The sequence below is a fragment of the Ammodytes marinus genome (assembly GCF_949987685.1).
Source record: "Ammodytes marinus genome assembly, chromosome: 19".
Taxonomy (NCBI): domain Eukaryota; kingdom Metazoa; phylum Chordata; class Actinopteri; order Uranoscopiformes; family Ammodytidae; genus Ammodytes; species Ammodytes marinus.
In genome coordinates this window covers 26,206,727-26,214,422 of record NC_137223.1, presented here as the reverse complement: position 1 = coordinate 26,214,422, position 7,696 = coordinate 26,206,727, and the positions used below count along the sequence as shown (strand labels likewise).

The window sequence follows — 7,696 nt, the reverse complement described above, 5'->3', positions numbered from 1 at the left end:
AATTGTGGCTCTGGTGGTTAAGCGGGTTGGCCAACGATCCAAGGGTTGGCGGTTCGATCCCCGCCCGGCCACCTGTGTCATGGTTGTTGTGTCCTTGGGCAAGACACTTCACCCACCTTGCCTCGTGTGAATGTGTATGACTGCTGTATGTTTGAGGTGGTGGTCTGAGGGGCCGTTGGCGCTGAATGGCAGCCACGCTTCCGTCAGTCTGCCCCAGGGCAGCTGTGGCTACTCTCGTAGTTTACCACCACCGGTATGACTGTGTGTGAATGAATTGAACCTGGAACCCTGTAAAGAGCTTTGAGTCCTTGGGGAATAAAGCGCTATATAAAACCTATCAATTATTATAAATAAAAAGTACATAGTGTGAATGCTGCAAACATGAGATGAGTGTCCCTGTGTGGTCGACTGTGTATTTGGTTATTTTACTGCACTTGTGTATTCAAACTTTTTCGCAGAGCACATACAGTAGGCCTATGTAAACTGAGCAGATCATGAGGAGATATTCACTGATTTTGACAACAAGCGTTCTCCAGAATCGCAGACTACTAAAGGCAAGGCAAGGCAAGGCAAGGCAAGGCATGGCAGGTTTATTTCTATAGCACAATTCAGACACAAGGCCACTCAAAGTGCTTTTAATATACAGTCCCCTCCAATAGTATTGGAACAGTGAGGCCAATTCCTTTTATGTTTGCTGTAGACTGGAAACATTTGGGTTTGACACCAAAAGATGAATATGAGACAATAGACCAACATTTCAGCTTTCATTTCCAGGTATTAACATCTGGATCTGATACACAACTGTGAAGAAAGCATTATTTTGTCAAGGAACATCACATTTTTAGGTGAGCAAAAGTATTGGAACAGATAGACTTAAAATACATTTAAGTGAATAAGACTTAATGTTGTGTTGCAAGGAATTGGCCTCAATGTTCCAATACTTTTGGAGGGGACTGTTCATCAAGATTAGACATTAGAAATAGCATTTCTAGAGATGGCAACACACATAGAAGGCTCAGTCCTCTTCACAGCAGACCCGGGTTAGACAACCAGACAAAGTTATTGGGAAGTTGCAAGTAAACGGATGTTTTACGGCCTGTGGGAGCGAGAGACACAACCAGAGACAAGAGTTATTCCACTAACAGCTTGACTCCACTTCTATGAGAAAAGCTTTCCTGGAAATGAACAATACAACATTTGGAGTTTGTGGAAAGTTTTGCAGATTAGTCTGTCTGTGTGTGTGTGTGTTACACGCTCTGAGTTATGGCCACGCTGTAAGACTGGGGCGACTGTGGCTCAGTTGGTAGAGCGGGTCGGCCGATGATCAAAGGGTTGGAGGTTCGATCCCCGCCCTGCCACCTGTGTCATGGTTGTTGTGTCCTTGGGCAAGACACTTCACCCACCTTGCCTCGTGTGAATGTCGATAGTTAGCCTGCTATCGGTGTATGAGTGTGTGTGTGTGTGTGTGTGTGTGTGTGTGTGTGTGTGTGTGTGTGTGTGTGAATTGTAACGTGGGAAAGGAAAACAGGTCTCCCTTGAAAAAGGGTCTTCGGTCTCAATGGGATTTACCTGTAGAAATAAAGGTTAAAAAAAAAAAAAGACTAGAGGTCATTGTACCGTTCACATTATATCATAAAGATCGTAAATTACACTTCATCTAAGATTAATTTAACTTTATTTGTCTAAATCTACTTAGACGACCTTATTTCTACACGTTTTATCCGTACTGTGTCCTTGCTCTACTGTTGTGTTTATTTGTGTCTCAGGTGTTGCTCTCTTCACTTGTGTTTTTTTTTCTTCAGTTACACTTTAAGATACAAACATTTTTAATGCATTAACTGCTACAAAGTTTATTTTAATTTTAATTTTAATTTATTTTTTAAGATATTTTTTTGGCATTTTTATGCTTTATTGACAGTGCAGAGAGACAGAGGTGAAATGGGGCAGAGAGGGGAGTGACATGCAGAGAACGACCACGGGCTGGAATCGAACCCAGGTCCGCTGCTGGACCCGTTCCGGGAGGGGGGGGACGCCCTACCAACTGAGCCAAAGGTGCCACCATTTTTATTTTTTTTTGTGTATTTTTAGTTGTTGAGAGGAGCCTTGGACTTAAAAATTGAATTGCCAATGACTGCTGCACACGCGCACACACACACACACACACACACACACACACTCTAACACACACACACACACACACACACACACACACACACACACACACTGCTGCTGTAATTGTTAATGTGCATATGATAAATAAACCATCTTGAATATCAGGCCAGTGGTTGACTCAATAACCGAGCTATGCCCCGGGACATGCCAGAGGAGGTCTTCTAGAGGTTTGGGGTTCTGTGGACGGAATAATCACATTCTAGGCAAGAGGAGGTACAACTCTGTGCCAAGGGGTTTGACTGTCAGTCGGCTTCACGCTTCACCACACAAAACGTGCTTTGGTTTGAGGCAGGTTTGGCAGCTTGGAGACAATGGAAGATAAGGTTTTTTTTTGTAGAGACAGAGATGAAATGTGACAGAGAGGGGAATGACATGCAGAGAACGAACCGGGCTGGATTCTAACCCGGGTCTGCTGTGAAGAGGACTGACAGACAGACAGACAGATAGATAGAGAGGGGAATGACATGCAGAGAACGACCCGGGCTGGATTCTAACCCGGGTCTGCTGTGAAGAAGACAGACAGACAGACAGACAGACAGAGAGGGGAATGACATGCAGAGAACGAACCGGGCTGGATTCTAACCCGGGTCTGCTGTGAAGAGGACTGACAGACAGACAGACAGATACACTCTAAAAAGAAAAAAGTTGAACCAACTTAATTGAATTAGGGCAACCGGTAACACAGGATTGAATTAAGTTTATTGAAATAAAGAATGTAAGTTACACTTACACAATTGTTTTAAGTGAGATCAACTTAATAGTTTGTTTGTTTTCAAATCAAAAGTTTGCATTAATCCAACTTAAAATTAAGGGACGACAACTTAAAATTTCAGTGTTTTCTGACTCAATTTCTTGTTTAATCCTAAAGTAAAATATTGCTTCCGTAGAACCTAAAAGAAGAAGAAGTTGGACCAACTTAATTGAATTAAGGCAACCGGTAACACATAATTTATTTAAGTTTATTCAACTTAAAATTGCTTCTAAAATAAAATCACATTTTCAAATCAGTTTGTTTTAATATACTTTATTGAATGAAAGTAGAAAACAACGTGCCAATACCTTCGAACACATTTCAGTGTATAACAGTCGGGCAAGCAACATATTTCCCATATCTTTCCAATATAGAATCCATTATAACCAGCTATAGCCAGTATAGTCACAGTGTAATTTAACATGGGAAAGGAAAAATTATTTTACAGTTTTAAACCAGACAACCAGTGTAATGCAGGTAAGCCTTTTCCATGTTTCTGGCAGCCGTCAGTTTAAGGTGGAGTCAGGGATTCTGGAGACCGCTTGTTGTCAAATCACTTTTGGTATTTTTTTTTACATAGTTTTAAATTGTGTGGTGAAAAAAACAGCCTAGGCTCAGCAAACTGGTATGTAAACAAAGGGTATGTTAACAAAAGGGGCCCACCGGAGAGCCACATGCCCGTTTACAGAGCATAGGCAGTGTAATGGAAGACACTGAATTGGTTTTCAGCGCAAAAATACTGACAGATCGTGAGGATATATTTACAGATTTTTGAGAAAGTGATTAGGACTACAAGCAGTCTCAGGAATCGGTGACTTCACCTTTAAAAAAATAAAAATAAAAATAAAAAAGATCTTGTAAGTCATTATAAATATACTATCACCATTTCACCTTTAATTTTGAAATATGTTTGAAAAAGTAAATCCAAATATGTTTATACTAAGCTGAAATATTGATAGTTTCTCAATGTAATGACTCACAGGTTTTTTTCTTTTTTTACAGTTTTAAATCAGACAAACACGGTGTGTAATGCAAGTTGTCCTTTTTTCCTTGTTTCTGGCAGCCGCCAGTTAAAGTTATAAAAATCCTCCAAGTCAATATGATACCATCTCAACATTTCACCTAATATTTAAAAATAAGTTTGAAAAAATTATTCCAAAAATGGTTTTACTTATAAGTGATAATAAATATTGAGATTTCTGTAAATATAAAAAGGAACTTTTTTTACAGTTTTAAATCTGACAAACTCTGTGCATAGTAATGCATAAAACCATCAAAAACACCAAAGTTATGTATTCTTGTGCGTGCTAAACATAGATTCTGCTCTACAGCCAGTGTGTTTTGTTCTTTTTGGATCATATCGAAACAAAAATGGAACCTTTCACCTGCTCTTCCAAAAACGTGTGACAAAATGTGTGTATATCACCTTGTGGTTTGAAGAATATTTGTCTCTCATGTGTAGTCACTGTTTTCAAGTCTGCCATACAGATTTTAGACTTTGGGGGACATCTTATGTTGCTTGAGATGCATGATGATTTTCTGGAGCACCTCAAAAGTGAAAGAAAGGGGTGCTGGAAAAGCTAGGTTCAGGTCAGTCCATGCAAAACCTCCACACCCTCGATGAAGAGGCCCATGTTTTCAGGTGGCTCCTGCGGTCCTTCCCCATGCTTTCGAAAGACAAACTCTGCAATGGCGAGCTGCTCCAGAGTCCTACAGTACATGACACAAAACATCACTGTCATCAATTTGCACTTGTATGCAGTAACTAACTATGAACCTTGTATGGTACAATAATATCACTGGCATTAGTCTTGAGTCCATTTTTGTGAAAATGCACTAATTATTCTAATGAGTAATTCAAGTATACTTTGTGTCTTGATTTTATCTGTATTTTTTTCAGGGCCCTTGACTTACTTTTTCACTATACTAGTACCTCTATCGTATGAATGTACAACAGTACATCAAATAATTTCTAATCATGTTTTGCATATTTGTTGCAATCTAGAGTAGGGGTGTGCACGTGTACATGTGTAACCGGTTAGTAAATCAAAACCATTTAGGTAAAATCAATAAACGAAAACCTTTCTCTCTCTCCCCCCGCTAATACAGTTTTTAAATATGTTCTGGAGACACGCATTTATTAATTTTACAAACTATTTGGGGATGATAAAAGCAAGTCTGCCGAATCTGTCTGTCCCTCTGTGTGTGTGTGTGTGTGTATCGGCACTGCAGACAAACATGCGCGCGCACACTAATACACACACACGCGCAGAGTCACCGTTGGGCATGAGTCACAGCCATGGACGAGTGATGAAAGATTAAAGTTACCCGGTTGACGTGAACTACGCTCGTAAGTAGACCAAACTTTATAACACCTGTTCAACCTGCATAAAAGTGTAACTGTTGAAGCTTACCGGATATTCCTTGATCAAGTCATCTGCATCCTCTGCGAGGCAGATGATGAAGGCTTTCGGTACACACTCCCTCCGAAGAAGAATGTCGTCAGTCTAGGACAACATGATATTGATTAATTTTCAATTCAATCAGTTTCATAATCGAAGACACTCTTAAAACTTAAATCCTACAATTTATTTAAAAATAAATGGACATTTGTAATGCCAGAGTTTCATTAGAAAATAAATGTAAGCTCAATGGTGTGATGGTGAAACATGAGCTGCATATATTAAAGACACTATAATGGTCTGCCCTTGTTATGTATCTGTAAAAGATAGGGAAACTCTGACACCCTCTAAGCTACCAAGGAAACTTGTTTTGTTTGATGCTCCAGATGTACCTGGTCCAAAGTGTCCGTCATTTGGCCTGTTGATCCACCTTTGATCGGCTGACTGGAGTGACTGTAACTGGGCCATGGACCCAGGAACAGCCATGAACCACAGGAACTCAGAATGGATCTAAAACAAATAGTGAATTAATAAAAGAAAATGCAAATTACTTCACTCTGTATACAATCTCAGTATTAAATGTGTTATTATGCTCTACAGCACTTTGCCACTGTTTTGAAAGTGGCTATAAGCTTTTTATGGCCATTTGTCACAACAAAGCTGTGTCACCTGACTACATTTTTCTTATCATCACCTCCCTAGTCTGGCTGAACCGTTTCCGCCAGCGTCTAAGCGCTGGCGTCGGCTAACAACGCTACGCCTCCATTGGCTGCTTCCCGGGGCTAGCCCCGCCGTAGATGATTGTGATTGGTTTAAAGAAATAAAAACAGGCCAGCCCAGTTTCCCCCCCGAATAGACGGCTCTAAACGGCATGCTTCCAGACCATACTACTTGCTGTAGTTTGGTCTGGCTTTGCGAGACTATCACCTCCCCAACATGAGTTTTCATTTTCACACTGTTTAATCCTTCTGACGAGAATCCTTCGCACACTTTTATAATGAGGGCTACAAATGGCTTTAAAAAGGACTGTGGCTGAACTGGAAAAACAATTTGCCTGACATAAAAAAAGACATGCCATTGGCAGGGTGCAGTAACTTGTACTCTAACCCTGCGTGGTAAACTGAATGTGGCTACACACAGCCACATTGAAGCCTTATAAATAGCACTGTATTTAGCACTCAATACTGCAGTTTAACTTACCTTTGGGTAGTTCAATTATTTGTGTCCCGGCCTGAAGTAACCACCACCAATCAGGGAAAGAATCATGAAAAGAAAATTAAAAATGCATTAATATTAACTAAGGGAGTGGCGTTTCATTTCAATGTTAAGCCAAATGTGGTATAGAAGGAGAAAACAGTCTGCTGCGATATAGCAAACTAATATGAGCTGGACTGGTGAATGCTTTAACCACCGAGAAACGTATAACTATGGGGTTTCACCGCTGCTGCCTCCATGTCAAACAAGCCACAGAGGCAGTTATCACTGCGTTTCACAGCTAGGTTGAGTCTTTGGTTGTCACGAGAACTACATGACACACACGCAGGAACGAATGGCCCAAACAGACACGCGGGCGCAGTTCAGTTTATTCTACCTGTCCGCTAGCAAACTAATAATGATAGAAGAAATAGTAGTGGTGTTGTTTATTTAGCAGCCGGACTCACCTGCGTGCTTTCATCAGAACGACATGCGACTCTCATTGGTGCTACCTGAGTATTCATACTAAAAACGTTGATAGCGGATGCGGTGACGGCAGTAACACACACACACACACACACACACGCACGCACACACGCGCACACACGCACACACACACACACACACACGGTGTACTGAACAACAGGCGCACGCAGCTCGGTGGTAAAGAAATGTAAATGTATCTGGCCTTACCAGTAGCCTACACAGCATGCTAACCCGGAGAGCAGAGCACTCAGCACCGCGCGCAAATTACTAACCGTTCACTCTACATGTGTCCGCTGGCAAAATGCAATTAATTACTGACCAGTTAACAGCCAAACTATCACCTTTAAATGCCACGGGAAGTTGTACACACAAGTGGTTTGAACAAATGGCCAACAATTTCTCACAGAATCAGATAAATTAATCGAAAATTATAAGCTAACCTGAAGGACACAGCATGACTTTGCTGGTCCGGCTCAGTTTAGCTTAGTTAACCTTAAGACGAAACACTGTAACCATTACAGGCAGAACATTTATTATCCGACAATTAACATTTCATTTGTAAAACATTACTTTGTCTGTATTAAACTTACCGTTTTGTTGGGGCGCCGTGACCGTGTGCGAGACGAGTGCGAGGAGAAAACATGGCGGCTTCACAGGAAAATTTTAGCTGAAAAAGACGTTGACGTAAACG

At 41.0% G+C, this 7,696-nt stretch overlaps 1 long non-coding RNA gene across 1 annotated transcript; it reads right to left on the bottom strand.

Moving 5' to 3' along the window:
* Positions 1 to 4,302: 4,302 nt before the first annotated feature.
* LOC307266064 lies at positions 4,303 to 7,696 on the bottom strand. Its single transcript, XR_013845365.1, has 5 exons — positions 7,596 to 7,696; positions 6,526 to 6,556; positions 5,718 to 5,835; positions 5,338 to 5,430; positions 4,303 to 4,633 (listed from the first exon to the last, which is right to left on the bottom strand). It is a non-coding gene; the product is annotated as an uncharacterized lncRNA (long non-coding RNA).